Genomic DNA, 18,243 nt, shown 5'->3' with positions numbered 1-18,243 from the left:
GTGGGAATAGTATTTTTTCCCCCTACGCTATCCAACGCTTTCCCTACTGTTGCACCCTTTGGAGTTGGAATAGTAATTTTTACCCTTACGCTATCCAACACTTTCCCTAATGTTGCACTCATTGGAGTGGGAATAGTAATTTTTCTCCCTACGCTATCCAACCCTTTCCCTACTGTTGCACTCTCTGGAATGGGAATAGTAATTTTTACCCATACGCTATCCAACGCTTTCCCTACTGTTCCACTCACTGGAGTGGGAATAGTAATTTTTACCCACCCGCTATCCAACGTTTTCCCTACTGTTGCACTCTCTGGAGTGGGAATAGTAATTTTTACCCATACGCTATCCAACGCTTTCCCTAATGTTCCACTCACTGGAGTGGGAATAGTAATTTTTACCCACCCGCTATCCAACGTTTTCCCTACTGTTGCACTCTCTGTAGTGGGAATAGTAATTTTTACTCTTACGCTATCCAACGTTTTCCCTAATGTTGCACTCATTGGAGTGGGAATAGTCATTTTTACATACCCGCTATCCAATGCTTTCCCTACTGTTCCACTCACTGGAGTTGGAATAGTAATTTTTACCCACCCGCTATCCAACGCTTTATCTACTGTTGCACCCTCTGGAGTTTGAATAGTAATTTTTACTCCTACGCTATCCAACGCTTTCCCTAATGTTGTACTCATTGGAGTGGGAATAGTAATTTTTACATACCCGCGATCCACCGCTTTCCCTACTGTTGCACTCACTGGAGTTGGAATAGTAATTTTTACCCTTACGCTATCCAACACTTTATCTACTGTTGCACCCTCTGGAGTTTGAATAGTAATTTTTACCCTTATGCTATTCAATATTATTTATATTTTTTTATGTATTTAAGATGTTACATAATGTTGTATTTAATTAATTTCAAAAATATTGAAAGTATATTTAATTGCTGTTATTTATTAAATATAATTATTTATTATTATTTATGTTATTAGTTTATGAGTGTTTATGTATTTTTAAATTGTAGTATTTGTTAATATTTTATAATTATTAAAAAAAGTATGTATATATTATAATTAATTAAGTATATATTATATATTTTATTATTAATTTTAATTAAATGTTTAATAGTAAATATGTATCATTTATTCATTTTAAACATTATAACACATTTTAACATAAGTTTAAATTATATATAAGTACTATTTACTTAATTTTACCTTTTTTTATTTTTTCTAAATGATATTTTTAATGACGATGTTTTTAACATCGATATTTTAGTTTCGATATTTTTGTACTTACCATGTTGTAGATAGGGTGTCGATATACTTGCCTTCGATATTCCAGCGTCGATATTTTGTCTGTCGATATTTTCAGCCTCGATATTCTGTCAGAGATCCGTTCATCCGACCCTCCAGTCTGTAATTTGGCTCCTCTGCAATGTTCACAGGTTCCCTTGAGTTAAAATTGGGTCCGACGCGTTTCGGGGCCACAAACGCCCCTTCCTCATGGACTGTGTGCAGTTCAACACCATGTTCTCTTCACGCTAGTCAAACGCATCTTAGTTTGAGCAGCTGTCGTCGTACTCCCTGAGTGGGTGGAGTTTGGCAACACCGGGACTTCTGGTCAACGTAGTCCTGTGAAATGAAACAAAATAGTAACCTTGAGTAGGTTGGCGTGTCTGCACTTTCATTACTGTCATTAAGATCCTTAAGTAGGATGGTAGGGAGGCTGCGGGCATCACGTTTTATTCAATTGGATGTTGCGCTGATAGGCGAGTGTGTGTGTTATCGCCTCAGTCTCTTAGGACAGGATACAAGTTCTGCCATCAGAGTGGAGCTCCTTCCGCGACCGAGGCTGGCCACCTGAATATAGTAGAGCAAATGCGCAAGCGCTTCGGGAGGGCTCACCGCTTCATCCGACCCTCCGGTCTGTAATTTGGCTCCTCTGCAATGTTCACAGGTTCCCTTGAGTTAAAATTGGGTCCCACGCGTTTCGGGGCCACAAACGCCCCTTCCTCATGGACTGTGTGCAGTTCAACACCATGTCCTCTTCACGCTAGTCAAACACATCTTAGTTTGAGCAGCTGGCGTCGTCCTCCCTGAGTGAGTGGAGTTTGGCAACACCGGGACTTCTGGTCAACGTAGTCCTGTGAAGTGAAACAAAATAGTAACCTTGAGTAGGTTGGCGTGTCTGCACTTTCATTACTGTCATTAAGATCCTTAAGTAGGATGGTAGGGAGGCTGCGGGCATCACGTTTTATTCAATTGGATGTTGCGCTGATAGGCGAGTGTGTGTGTTATCGCCTCAGTCTCTTAGGACAGGATACAAGTTCCGCCATCAGAGTGGAGCTCCTTCCGCGACTGAGGCTGGCCGCCTGAATATAGTAGAGCAAATGCGCAAGCGCTTCGGGAGGGCTCACCGCTTCATCCGACCCTCCGGTCTGTAATTTGGCTCCTCTGCAATGTTCACAGGTTCCCTTGAGTTAAAATTCGGTCCGACGCATTTCGGGGCCACAAACGCCCCTTCCTCAGGGACTGTGTGCAGTTCAACACCATGTTCTCTTCACGCTAGTCAAACGCATCTTAGTTTGAGCAGCTGGACCCAATTTTAACTCAAGGGAACCTGTGAACATTGCAGAGGAGCCAAATTACAGACCGGAGGGTCGGATGAAGCGGTGAGCCCTCCCGAAGCGCTTGCGCATTTGCTCTACTATATATATATGTCCGACTTGACCCCATCAGAGTTTAGTGTGTGTTTTTTGTCGGTAGTTGACTATCTCTCAACAATGTACTGATGTCTTGGCCAAAAAATGTATTTAGATTCATTATAATACATGGTTTTATATTTTTGGGGACATCAACCTCGCCGATACACGGCAGTATTCAGGTGTTGTAAACTTGCTAGCAATTCAATGTAAATAGTGTTGATAGTATACACTCTAAGATGGCGCCCAGCTTTTCATGTAAAAATGTGTCCTTTGTTTGTTTTGATTGTCTTTGCAAACATTGATAATGGCGCTGCGCTCTGCATATCAGATGTAAACATTGAGGAAGGGAGGGCTCTCCCGAAACGCGTCTGTTTGGTTAATAAACCACCCTGCTAAAGAACACTGCCGTGCTCGTGAGTGCTTTATATTCCTGTAACCCGGCCGGGTATTTTCAGGACTTTGGAGCTGTAATATATATATATATATATATATATATATATATATATATATATATATATAAATATATTCACTGAAAAAAACATAGGTTTTACAGACGTTACAGTTAGGACTTAGCATTTAAAAAACCTTAGAAATTCACTGAAAAAAACATAGGTTTCAGGGACGTTATAGTTAGTTGGACATTTGACTGATATAAAACCAGAGAAATTAGCCAGGTATAGTTAGTTGAGCTAACTATCATTGCGCGCCCGCAATGCACTGCTGATGACGTCACATATTACATCACTCATGACATGGTCAGTGACATCCCTGATGACATCACTGATGACATCTCAAATGACATCACTGATGACATCATCCACGTGATAATCTGATGCACATACTGATGCTCTAATATAAACTTTGATACACCCACTCTAAAATACAGACTACTATTTTTGAAACCATACACACAACAATGCCAGATACTACATACCACCAACTATTTCCTAGGTCTATACACACATCCAGTGACTTACACATACAGTTACTCAGCAACACAGTACTATAATATGTATTCATACACCTATGCATACAGTCACACTCTACCACTCATCCATAGTGTTACTAACACACCTAGTCAGTCATGCAAACAATGAATTACATACACATTTACTCATGTATATAGTTGTACACACCAACTGAGTTATTTATACAAACACCACATCACTTCTTTATGCAGATACTAACACATACTTACTGTCTTATACAATCACCGATACAAGCAGACACTCATTTATTCACCCACTCTTCAAATAACTTACTCTCACGTATAATCATTTATATACTCCAAGACTAACATATACTCCCTTAAAACATATGTAGTTACTCACACATATACCATTGAGACATTCATTCACTCACCAACACACCCATACATACACTAACTGACCCATACAGACCTTCCCAGATGTACTTTTGAATCCATACAACCAGTGAATCACCCACTCAGACATCTGTGCACAGTCACACACCCCACCGACCCACACAGACACTCAGGCACCCATACAGAGACTCAGACAACAAATCAATAACCCATATAGACAGTCATGTAGCTACTCACCAACCCATGCAGACGCTTACACACCAACTGAGAGACTAATACAGAGTTTCACACAGTTTAGTCACTAACCCATGTATTCAGTAAGACACATTCAATCACACACTTATACAGTCAGTCACTCACCTACTAAATAATCCATTCAGGCACTTGTAAATCCACTCATTCTTCAATACAGCTTGGCATGGATATAAATGAAAAATATTTAAACTTTACAGAAATACATATTTATTTCATTGGATGATGTAATCAGTGATGTGATCAGTGATGTCATTTGAGATGTCATCAGTGATGTCACTGACCATGTCATGAGTGATGTAATATGTGACGTCATCAGCAGTGCATTGCGGGCACGCGACTTATAGTTAGCTCAACTAACTATAACTGGCGAATTTCTCTGGTTTTATATGAGTCAAATGTCCAACTAACTATACCGTACCTGACACCTATGTTTTTTTCAGTGAAAAAAAAGTATATATATATATATATATATATATATATATATATATATATATATGTATATATATATTTATGATCAAAACAGTGTTCCACTGTCAAAACGCGTCATGCCGGGCACTCGCTATCACGAAATGCTGCTGATTTTAGGGCAATAAACTGCACTTGAACTCTACTGAACTCATTGCGGTCTGTACCAGAATTCCTGAGGGAACCCGGGCGGAACAGTACTGTGGAAACCTATATACATAGAACAATTCGGCAAGGTCCCCACCAGAGTATCTACCGCTCAGAGGGAATCCAAAGCACGGCAAATTTCTTAAGGTATTTTTATTTCTTCTCTAACACCATGTGCAAAACAAGAAGGACGGTTGACGCGTTTTGGCAGATGCCTTCAACTGGACCATCAGTGATGTCATTTGCAATGTCATCAGTGATGTCATGAGTGATGTCACTGACCATGTCATGAGTGATGTAATATGTGACATCATCAGCAGTGCATAGTGGGCGCGCAAGTTAAATGGCGGAATTTCAATGATTTTGTACGAGTGAAATGTCCAACTAACTATAACGCCCCTGAAACCTGTTTTTTTCAGTGAATTTCTAAGGTTTTTTAAATGCTTATTCCTAACTATAACGTCTGTAAAACCTATGGTTTTTTCAGTGAATCTCAAAGGTTTTTTAAATGCTAATTTCTAATTATAATGTTCATTAAGCACATCTTTTTTTTCTATATTTTTTAATTATCATCCCATTCTCAACCTGTTAAAAACTACAAATATCACCACTCTTCCATCGATACCTTCCGCCAACAAAATTGCCACAAATAAACGCTAATGATAAACAAACTTGGCGTTCCCGTGCAAAAAAACAACGAAAACGCCACTTCCCCATATTTTCAACAACCTGCCAAATCTGCAATGCTACCTAAAAACAGGTGCTAGCCCCACTTACCAGTAACAAATTTACACCAACCGTTAACTGGTGTAAGAAGGTAGACTATCTACTGCGTGAATTAGACCCAACTCACACCCACATATAAAGACCAACACGTGATAGAGGTACTAATCATGCAGCTCCGACACCCAACAAAGCCACAACACCCAGCGCCACCACCACCAGAACCTCCCTCTGGACCACTCCCCCCTACTACCACCGAGGCAGCGCAAAACAGGACAACTGACCTACCCAAAATGCCATATCCCCTCAACCGCACAATAGCTGAATGTTCAGAGATGGGGCAACCAACTATGTGTGAGGGAGGCAACTCGCCCATCAACAATAATTCACACAATCCCAAGTATACCGGTGATGTGCTGCAGAGAACTTACACTACAAACCACAAACCTCTCCAAGTGGAGATATAGCATTGATATGTGTAGTGTACTGCAAAATGGACGCAACCATATTTCCTCAGACATGGGGAAGATCTTGGTCATGAAGCGGAAGCGGAGTGGGCTGGTCCAATGTACGCAACTCCAGCGTAAGAGTATAAATACATAGGTCACGCCCTGGGAGTGGTTCACTTGTGCCAAGACAAAAGAGTCTGCCAGAGCGGTGGCCCTCAGCCTGGCATGTGGCTGTCGCCATGACCGCGGGTCTCCTCAACACAGTCCCCCTGCGAACCCAGCGCCACAACACCGCAGACTCATGTCTGTACCGACTACTGCCTTTGATCTACACTGCAGACAGCAGGGTTCACAACTTGAATTCAGCCTTGATTTATTAATTACACAGACAATTGTACTCTATGTCCTCCGATTTCGACAAGAAGAAGTAACAAAAAAAGCATTGCTCGATGTCTATGCTAACTACTGCCCTCGATCTACACTGTGGACAGCAGGGCTCACAATTCAGGGGGAGTGGCGATTGCAAATGACGCAGTCCAGTAGGCAAAACACATTGTACGAGTGCGGCCCTCCCGGACCACGCATCATCGCAGGGTGCGTACACTCTGAGTCCTTCAGGTGCCACTAACTCACTGCACCATAAGTCATCGCCACGTGGCCTTATTAAGGCAGAATTCAGAAGGCAAAAGACATTGCTACCAGTGCGGCCTGCCCGGACCACGCATCATTGCAGGCTCCATACAAGCTGGTTGCTTCAGGTGCCAATAACTCAGTGCACCACTTATCATCGCTGGCTGCACACACACTGAATTACCAATAACTGTGCAGCTCAACTCAACGCCACGTGGCCGTGGGCCCTTACTGACCACTGCCTCCTGCCTACACTGCGGTCATCAGGGCTCACAATTAAATTTGAGTCTTCATTCATTAATTGCAGAGTGCAGTAGGCAACTAAGTATAACATCCCTCAAACCTACACAATATCCTTTTAGTATTCTTGCTTCAAAAACTTTTATTGTTTATCAGTTATACCTTTACTACAATGACCAAATTTGTCTTGCAAGTCCAAACAAACACTGAATGGCAGTATACACTAAGGACAGCTGAGCTCACAATTTGAACTATAACGTCCCTGAAAACTACATGTTTCGACAATGTATTCCATACATATTTCATGTTTTCTTTCATATGCCTACACTGAGGTCAGCCGAGCTCACAGTTTGAATTCCGTCTTGTTTTATTAATTGCAGAGAGAATTGTACTCTGTCCTCAGATTTTGTTAACAGGATGTGACAAAAAGCATTCCTCGATGTCTGTGCTGACTACTGCCTTCAATCTACACTGCGGATAGCAGGGCTCACAATTCAGATCGAGTCGCAATTGCAGATGACGCAGTCCAGTAGGCAACAGACATTGCTCCCAATGCGGCCCGCCCGAACCACGCATCATCGCAGGCTGCACACACGCTTAATGCGTCTGATGCTCGTACGTCAGTGCACCACAACTCATAGACCCTTTATGATAGCATCTTTTGGTTGTATGATTTGAGATATGCTGACCCTACCTCAGTGCACCACAAGTCATGGACCCTTTACGATAGAATCTTTTGTGTATTATTTCACATGTAGCACTCCTACCTTACTTCAGCACAAGTCATAGACCCTTTATGATGTAATCTCTGTGTATGATCCGATGATTACTGTTGCACTTGTTACCAGCACCAACCATTCCCGGAGGGCTGGCTTACACTCACCCCACGTGCACCCAGCACAGACATCACTGGACATGTGACCTTGGTAACAAAAAGGAGTTGAGCGCACGTGCCCATACCCAGTTCAACTATCTCTCTGTGTCCATGTGTTCATCATGTTTGCAAGATTCTGCCCCTGGGCCCCACCACATTACATTGTGCTGTAGATAGCGTATGCAACCATGTTACCTCTGGCAGTAGGAAGAACTTCAGTTATGTAACTTTCTCTCGCTCATTCTACAAGTACGAACGTAGAGACTGGATGATTAGAGTACTGCAAGCAAAGTGTATAGTACATTTAAAAAAAACATTTTGTTGCATATTTATATAGCGCGAACTCGACCCAAAAGTATTTCAGCACTTTACATGAGCACCGTATTTACATTACACATTCAGGCACGCAGAGAGTACATGATTTGCCCACAATCACAGGATGTGGATGTGACCCCGAGGCTCGAACCCTGGTTTCCAGTACCAAGTTCGGCAGTCTAGCAGATGGAGCACATAAGTACATATGGTAGGGCAGCCGAACTCCGACCACGATCTTCGCTCTAATTAGCTGCCCTCCATGTGCCAAAAATTGCAACCGGAACTTTCCATAGCCCTGTATTGCTACAGCTACAACACTCCAGTGAACGTGCAATAAACATTCATATCTACAGAAATGCATCATGTCCACCATCTTTCATGTGTGAAACTATGGATGAATGTAGGGTCAGTGATTCCCCGTACCTTCCATGTTGGCCATGTTGTGGGACTTTATTCACAGAATGACACATTTGCGCTTGCACCCTGTGTGACGGCAGCACTACAACACAGACACCCGCATCAGTTGATTCCTCATATACCTAACAACGGAGCCAAGCCCATAGCTCTGGAGTCATTCTTCACAGCCTCACACAGTACTAGCGTACGCCATGCCAGCCCACTCCGCATACGCTTACAGGAAAGAACAACAACGCTGCATGGCCCAGATTTTCCTTGTAGTGATCTGCTGGTCACAGGTCTAGTTGTCAGTATGCCACAGCCACTCTCTCACAAATGCTATACACTCACACCACACCCATCCAGCACAGGCGTCACAGGACACGTGACCCTCCCAGTAAAAAAGACCGGGCACACGTGCTCAACGCCATTTTAGAGTTGCTTGCAGCGGTTGCACTACGGCTTGCAGAGGCACACAGCTACAGAACTGTGAATTTCGCTCCACTGAGGTAGGGGCATTGTAAGTGCTGAGCGGGTATGCAGCCTGCGGTGATGGCACGTCCCGGTGGTCTGGATACCTCATGTATCGTGTGCCCTGCTCAACCGCAGTGTAGGCCTGAGCCATGCAACAGGGGGTCCTTCTGTCACGTGCATGGCCTCACTGGTCACTGAGTTAGTAGCACCGGAAGGACTAAGCGGGTGAGTAACCTGCGATGATGATGGATGCACAAGTATGTCCTTTGCCATGGCGATATCAAGGCTCAACACCAAATGTGAGACTTCTTGGTTGTAGAGCGGGGCTGCATGATGTGGAGGGTGTCCTGTCCGCGAAAAGGTGAGCAGTGAGGCCTGGGTGCGCAGCGGCGGGCAGATACCTCTGGGCGGTGTGAGTGGATAGGGTGCAGCAGCCTGAATACAGAAAGGCGACACAGCGATTTAGGCATACGCAGTCGTACATTTTGATTTTTTTTTCCAATAGCAGGACAGTTTTTTAGAGTAGGCCAAATGCCCGTCGCTCCAACATCTGTAGCAAAGTAGTTGAGTATTTATTTTTGTATACTTTGTACCCTTACATTTACCATCTTATTTCAACAACATTTCCTTTCTCTGTTTTGTTAGTGCTCACGCCTGCGTGAGCTAATTTGCATGGGGTTTTTAAAGCTTTCGCCGTTAAGAATTGGCTTTCACGTGTTTTAAAAAAAAAAAGTCAATCGATTGGTCAAAGGCGGATGCAAGTCCCGCCTTTGTAATGCCCATTCCCGACGGTGGCTAGCATGCGCAGCAGCTCAGATTCACCTCGCTGCCGCACTCCCTCTCCCCGCTCCTCTGTGGCGCGCGCGCACCACTGGTTCCCCCAATGCTCGGGACTGGCCTGGCCCCTCACCTGTAACTGTATGTAGAGATTGAAGTAAGGATCGCGGCCCCCCTGCCTTGAGGCAGACACAAGGAAAGCGTTCCGCAGCCCCAACAACAGCAGTCAGTGGGTGGCGGTACTATGGCTTACGCGTACCTTTTCAAGTATATTATCATCAGGGACACAGGGGAATAATGCCCAGCCCTCAGATGAGGCCTGAGGTGGCCTTATGGACAGTGCAAGCATTTCCGTAATGTTGGAGCTGATGACGTGGGTCAGAGCGGCCTCTGCAACGCCTCCTACAACTAAGCCTTCCTGATAGCGGAGGAGGGATCTCCTCTTCTGTGTAGGGTACCCTTTTTCAAGACTTGCCCCCAACAAGAGAGCATATTGCAGTTCCGAGGTGGGCAGGTTATTTTTCTACATGTTTAAACTAGAACAGGTGTTAATGGGTGCTTGCAAGGCATGAAGGATGTGAGTAATGAGTGCAGCAAGGAGGTACCCTTGAGTGCACCTAGCACTGCACAGATATCCCCGTGTGCTTGTTCATCTGCGTGCACAGAAATCATTTATAGATTATAACTTTGACTCACCTAGGGAATGGGGTTTGAGTGCATTGATTCGCACTGGGACAGAGGTAGAGCATGCATGCAATGTTTCAGAGCGAGGTGCCCAGGATACTAGCACCAGGGTAGCTAAGTAGCAGTGCTGCCTACCGCTGGTCCCATGAATGTTTAAGTGCCTAATATCACAGGTAGTGGGTCTGAGTGATAAGGCACCGATCACCTTGGCAGGGCGTGGGGGAGCGATGGGGATGGAAAGCATTCTAGTCCTGATTTGGCAGGGCAGTTATGAATGAACATGAGAATACTATGCTTAACAAGCATTTCACTCAGATTGGACGCCAATAACTAGTTACAAACAATAGAATATTTTAGAAATTGTTGGTAAGATAGTGGCGATTACCAGTCGTAATATATTCCATCGTGTTATTCCTGTTAAAAAATCTGTGTCATACATAATGGTTTCCGCAATTAATTTGGACTCTTTCATAGAACAAGCATTTGCAATGCAATAGGTCTTGCATTATTAAAGTTTGAGCTATTGGTGTTGCATTATTAAGCAACGCCAATAGCTCAAACTTTATTAATTGTGAGACCTATTGCATTGCAAATGCTTATTTTTAAGGAGGTAAGGTGTGTTGTGAGCATCGAAGCATGCAGACACAAGCGTGGCATTCCTCTCACAGCTCGTGGCTGCCTCGTGGGATGTACGACATTACAACGCATGCTTTTACATCGCATGCTTTTACAACGCGAGTTTTACAACGCATACCATTACAACGCATAGCGCTTTGGGGTGCTGGATAGTGAATAGTTTAATTTACTATTCCAACTCCAGTCCCCGTGGACACTAGGGAAGGTGTTGGACAGTAAATTAAACTTATTCACTATCCTAGAGCGCCCCCCAGTGCAATGCGTTGTAATGGTTTGCGTTAAAAAAGCTGCGATGTAAAAGCATTGCGTGGTAAAAGTTGCGTTGTAAGTGATGTTTCCCGCCCCGTGTCGCTTTGGGAATGTTATGTTTTAAATGTGAACAAGTTGGGAAGTAGAAATTAACGGGGGTTCAGTCATTCTTGCTGTATACTTGCTGCATACAAGACGTGTTCTGAGGATCAATCCACATCAAGAAAATTACTGTGTCTGTCTTTTCATTCCTGCATACTGGACTTTCCTACAATTACTAATTCTCTACCATCTTTCAGATGTGGAGATTCAGGGTGCACTATGTCCCTGCACGTGGTGGGAGACACGCCGGTGACAGAAAGGTGAGCTGCGAAGATTCTCTTTAGTGTCACTCTCTCACTCTTTCTCTCTCTCTCTCTTCCTCTCTGCTTTGATGAACACATGACGCACAATCTTATTTTGCTTTTTATCCAACAGGCTGTGTTTCATGAATTGCCGTCATTCCCCCAACACTACCAGAGCTCAATGCCTGTAGAACCTGCGATGATGAGTGGCCATCCTGACAATGCCTGAGAAGGTTGCTTCGGCACGTGGTGGTCCCTCTTTCACACACGCCGGTGGCACAAGGTGAGCAGTGAAGCTTCTTACTGCAGCAGCGAGAAGTCACCTCTGGGCGGTGGGAGTGGATAGTGTGCAGCAGCCTGAGGGCACAGGAGCGGGCAAACACCTCTAGGCAGTGGGAGTGGATAGGGTACAGCAGTCTGGGTACGCAGGAACGGGTAGTCACCTCCGAGCAATGGGAGTGGATGGGGTGCAGCAGTCTGAGTGCGCAGGAATGGACAGTCACTTCCGGGCAGTGGGAGTGGATGGGGTGCAGCAGTCTGGGTGCGCAGGAACAGGCACTCATCCCCGGGCAGTGTGAATGGATGTGGTGCAGCAGTCTGGGTGCGCAGGAATGGGAAGTCACCACTGGGCAGTAGGAGTGGATGGGGTACAGCACCCTGGGAGCAAAAGAGCGCACAGACACCTCCTTGCAGTGGGAGAGAAGGGGCGCAGCAGCCTGGGTGCGCAGTGGCAAAACATAGAATTATGCGTGTGCAGTTGTATGTACTCTGCAATTACTAAATCTATCTATCTTTCAGAACCCTAAACTTGAGGGTGCACTATGACCCGGCATGTGGTTGGACACACACCGGTGGCAGAAAGGTGAACTGCGAAGATTTTCTCCAGTGTCAACACTCCCTCTCCATCTCTCCCTTTCTCTCTCTCACACTTTCTCTCTCTCTCTGTCTCTTCCTCTCTCTCATTCTTAACTTATAGGGCCATATTATCAAGAACGGTGATAACACTGGCTCTAAGTTGTGAAACCGACTCTCCGTTGTCTTCAAAAGGGATCCATAAAGTGTACACTCTCCTACAATCAACACTCTACTTGACTTGTGAGCTCTGCTGCCTGTAGTGTTTGCTCACACAACAATGACAGCAGGTAAGCAGAGCGGCCTAGTTGCACAGGGCCTCCAATTGAGCGTGGTGCGACAAGAGGGGTGGGGTGCATCAGCCTCGCTGCGCAGGTGCGAACAAACAATATTACTGTGCGTAATGATGTCATCTCTGACCTCATTCAGTCTCATCTCTGTCGCATTTTAAAGACCAGCTGTACCATAAGGTAAGCATGCGCCTACAAGCAGCGCTGCCCTACAGACACCTGTTGAGGGCGGTTCTGCGGGAGGTGTGGGGTGTGGGGTGCATCACCCTGTGTGTGCACGTGCGAAAAAGCGATGTTGCTGTCCGTAATGATGTGATCTCTGACCTCATTCATTCACATCGGTCTAATTTTAAGGACCGGCTGGACCGTACTGTAGACCTGAGCCACCGGACAGGGCTGCCCTACAGACACGTGGCATTGGCTTTTAGGACACTGTTGTGAGCTTCTTACTGAGTGTAAATGCACACAGGATCCCCCCACTGCATTACACACGAACATTATGCTTCTAGCATGCGCTCTATTCCTTTGTATGTAAACCTTGCCATAACATATTAATTATTTATCCTTGTGTATTCTCGTGCACTCCAACTCCTCTTAGAACCACGATTACTACTAACAGTTGGTTGATCGTACTTCAAAAACGAAGGATGCACTCAACTCCTATTTTCTATCAAACTTGAAATAAACCTTCATTTACCTCCAGACGTTTCCACCATTAAATTATTTCTCCCTTTACAGAAATTCCATTGATTGGCTCAAAACGGGCTGAGCGAAGGCACTCCCCGCAATGATGCCCTGAGCATTCTAACACCTTCCATGGCAATATCAAGACACCGTTCCATTATGGCGACCTGGTCTACCATACAAACATACCCCGGACTCGGGGCTTGCACCAACACGTCGTGGGACACACCAGTGGTGGCAGGTGAGCAGTGAAGCCTCAGTGCGCAACAACTACATTTGAGCACAATGCTGGGGAAGGGGCTGGGGTGCAGCACACTGGGTGGACAGGTGCATGCAAGCGATTTTCCTGTAGCTAATAATGTAAGTCTATATTATCAAAGAACGGCGATAACATTATCACCACTTTAGCGAGAGAAACTGCAGCTAAAGTGACAATAAGGGGTTGACAATATGCCCTTGTGAATTCCCAAAGAATCGCAGGTTCACACCAAAATCTGAGCTTCCTTCATAATATGGCCCATAATCTCTGGCTTAATGTATTTAATTTTAAGGATTTATTAAACCACACTCTTTCTCGCAGACCCCAATGTCCTAGACAAATGAGTAACGGAGGGTAAACACTAAGGGCTGGGTGCAATAGGCCGACGCTCTGTCTCCTCCTCCCTCTCTTCTTTTAACTCTCCCTCCCCTTCTCCCTTCCACCCACTCCTCCTCCCTTCCATTTTCACTATCATCCTTTCACTAGGACTACCTTTCTTTACCTCTTCCACATAGCACACATACTTATGTTTCATTTTTGTCTTGCAGGTTTCCTTCGCTGCTTCCACTGAAGTCCAACCCACGTTTTTTTTTATTATGCTGTTCTATTAAAGTTACCATTAAAACAAAAGCGGAGTATATAGGTCTTCTTTTTCTGACAACACTTGTCTATTATTTATTGTGATAATCATTTGTTTATAGGAGATTTTAAGGACAACATTATTTAATATTACAGTGCCCTTACAAAACATAATTCAAATAACTGTTAGACAAATGAAGCCTGAGAAATTGTACAACGGCAAACGTTCTATGAGTGTATCAATTTATAACACCATAAGTACTGCCTGTGTGATTACAGAACAAATAAGACACTGCCTAAGACCACCGAGGCTTCAGGGACTGCCGAGGCCCACCCTGCACATTTAAATAAAGACCCTGAGTATGGCGATCCCTGGACTTAAATTGGCCTCGAACCCCCCAAACAATTAGTAAACAATACCCGGGAAGGTGGCGCTCTCCTAGACTTAAGTGCAGCGGCTCAAAGTTTTACTAAGAAGAGAATGGTTGGTGCTACTGAATGTAAACGTGCAGAATGCCAAGGCTGCCAGGCTCGGACAGGCCTATAGGGCAATCAGGTAGTGATGGGCTGCTCTGACAGGTCAGAGTATGGCCAATTTTTGGGGCTGTTTTTGGGCGTGTTTTATGGTCTACTGGGTTGGTATTTACTGTTGATTTCCCTGGTATTGAACCAAACATTATCTACAGCAAACTCAAATTCGCGAGGACTTCCATATCTTAAAAGTACTCATACAGCGTTCTTGACAAGGTCAAAGGTGCCTCAATTTGGGCATACATTGGTTTATTTTTAGCTGACTAGTTCACTAATGAGGGCAACTTTTACTTTGATGCCTGCGCATATTTTCTGTACCAGTCCAACACTAAATTCTGCATAATCTTGATTCCACTTTACGCCTTTTTTCAGTACTGAGTTGTATGACGGGAGGTCTAATACCCCGGCTGAGTCTTTACCAGCTCTTCTAGCTTTTCAGAGGTGCTGGCTGTAAAGAAGCCGTCATATTTCCACAGGTGCCTCTGGATGACAGAGGGGAAAGCAAACAGAGAGGACGGAGTGCTGTGTACATTAGAAGCAAAAGGAGTACACAACTCTTCGAATTAACCTCAGGTTTCCCTACTGTCTCTTTCAAAATCCAAACCACAGTTTGCTATGACAAGGCAGGAGCCACAAGGCTCCCACCGTGCCATAGCAAACAGGAATGTCCTGAGGTGGGTACCCCGGGACACTGCAGGAGCCGGCCCTGGGGTTGGCGCACCCCAGGGCCCTCGAGGGCTCCAGGAGGCCACCTCCTACAATGTACAAAGCCCCAGGGGGGAGCCAATCCCGGGGCTGGGGGGGCCTTTGAGCCCCCCGACCAATCTATTTTGTAGCCCCGGGGGGTGGGGGTACCCCGGGCTAGGGGGGGCTGTGAGCCCCCCACACATATTTCATACAAGCCCTGGGGTGTGGCGGTCCCCGGGGCTGGAGGGCCCCTCTGAGCCCCGCATTACATTAAATATTTTTGCCCCCGGAATTAGGCCACCCCGGGGGCTAATTATTAAAGAAGTGCGGGATATTCAGTTTTTTTCACGGCAGGATCCACGCACCCTGTGCAATTTTTGCTGTTTTAAAAAAAAAATAAGATTTTTTGGGCCCTGGGAGTCCTTGTGGAAACCCCTAAGCAGGTCTAGGGGGTCAGGGTGTTTCTACCCTGCCCCCTTTTTACATTTTGAGCACTTGTTGCACTGATTTCTTGTGCCTCTGTACTACAGAGGCAAAAAATGGCTGCCAACACTTCCTGGTTTGGAGTGTTGACAGTAGGTTAACAGCCAATTAGCATGCAGCTCGTGATTGGGAGGGTCTGCAGATCCACCGCGGCCATAGATATATATGTGATTTTGCTTTTGATTTTCTCAGCAACTATTGAACAGATTTACACCATTTAACCAAAAGGCACGATTCTGAACCAAGGGTTACCTCCTTTGCCAAATTTGGTGTAATTCCGTTCAGCAGTTCGGGCTGTTGCTGTGGCTAAAGGTTCCTATGGAAAATTGCATGGGTAAAACGCATTTTGAGACCCCCCTTTTTTCTTGCCCCCGCTTGACGAATCACCCCCAAACTTTTAGGACAGACGCGAACCTAAGCACCCCACAAGTTTCAAAAATTCCACGAAGATTCGTCAATCGGCGCTAAATTTATTGGGAATTGAATTTTGCGGATTTCCTATGGAAAATAGGTCCGAGTTTCCATAGGAAGAACATTTGATTGTTGCTTATAACTTTGGCGTCGTTTGATGAATGTTCATGAAATTTTCAAGACTAATTCTTTGTTCATATCAGCACCTATGGTGCAAGTTTGGGGGTGATTTGTCAAGGGGGGGTGATATAAAAGAGGGGCCCAAAAAGTGTTTTCTCCATGTTAATTCCCTTAGGAAACTTTAGACAAGGCTACAGGTCGAACGGGTGAATGGAATTACCCCAAATTTGGCAGGGAGAAGGGTTTTGGTCTAGAAACATGATTTTGTTTATTTGGTGTAAATCTGTGTAGTAGTTTTTGAGAAATATCGAAATTTACAGATATCGATATTTGGGAATTCTGCCATCTGATTGGCTGAGGCGTTACGAGCACGAGCTTGCTGCTTATTGGCTGCGAGCGCTTGCAACTAGGAAGTGTTGGCCGCCATTTTGTGATTCTGTTGAAGTGAGTAAGGGGAAAAAAGGGTGAAAACGTTGGAAAGGACGGTAGGAGCACTGTAACTCTGTGGGGGAGTGCAAAGCGAAGTAGTCACTGTTACCGGTCTGAAAGTGCGGTGTTGCTCAGAGTGACATGGTGCTGATATGATATGGTGCTACACTCGGGTATGAAACCGAGAGCCTAAACTGTGAGGTCATTGCTGTAAAGTGATATGGTCTGGTCTTTGTAGCATACATGTGCAAGTAGTGTTAGTAGGCGTTTATACCATACAAGGAGTGGGAAGCGAACTACTGACCGCTATTGTGCGTTTATTCTATGCCAGAAGCGGGAAGCGAAGTACTCACGCCTATCGGTGTGAAGATTTGGGGATGAAACCGAGGTGATTGCTATAAAGGGATGGGCTCTGGGCGCTGTAGTATACGTGTACAAGTAGTGTTAGTAGGCATTTATACCAAACAGGGAGGGGAAGCGAACTACTGACCACCACTGTGTGTTTATAGTATACCTGAAGCGGCAAGCGAAGTACTCACGCCTACCGGTGTGAAGACTTGGGAATGAAACCGAGGTAATTGCTGTAAAGGGATGGGCTCTGGGTGCTGTAGTATACATGTGCAAGTAGTGTTAGTAGGCGTTTATACCATACAGGGAGTGGGAAGCGAATTACTGACCGGTACCGTGCATTTATACTATACCGGAAGTGGGAAGTGAAGAACTCGCGTCTACCGGTGTGAAGAGTCAGGGATCAAACCGAGCTGATTGGTGTAAATTGATGGCCTCTGGGCGCTGTAGGATACTAGCCGCTGTAGTGTAAGTAGTGTTAGTATGCGTTTATAGTATATAGGGAGTGGGAAGCGAACTACTCACCCCTACTGGTGTGAAGACTCAGGGATTAAAACATGAGCCTAAATTGTGAGCTCATTGCTGTAAAGTGATGTGCTCTGGGTGCTGTAGCATACCTGTGGAAGTAGTGTTAGTTTGCGTTTATACAATACAGGGAGTGGGAAGCAAACTACTCACCCCTTCCGGTGTCAAGACTTCTGGATGAAATCATGAGCTCATTGCTAAGGCGTTACATACGATACCGCAACTAAGATTCACAGTGCTAGAATTGGTATAAAAGCACACAGGTATAGATCACAATAATGCGTTATCACGGAGAGAGACATTTCGGATTATTAAACTGGGTACCATGATTCCGGGTGGGCTCAATGACCAGTATGAAATGA

The sequence above is a fragment of the Lissotriton helveticus genome, chromosome 5_1, assembly GCF_964261635.1.
Source record: "Lissotriton helveticus chromosome 5_1, aLisHel1.1, whole genome shotgun sequence".
NCBI classification, from domain to species: Eukaryota; Metazoa; Chordata; class Amphibia; order Caudata; family Salamandridae; genus Lissotriton; species Lissotriton helveticus.
This window is presented reverse-complemented; position numbering follows the sequence as displayed.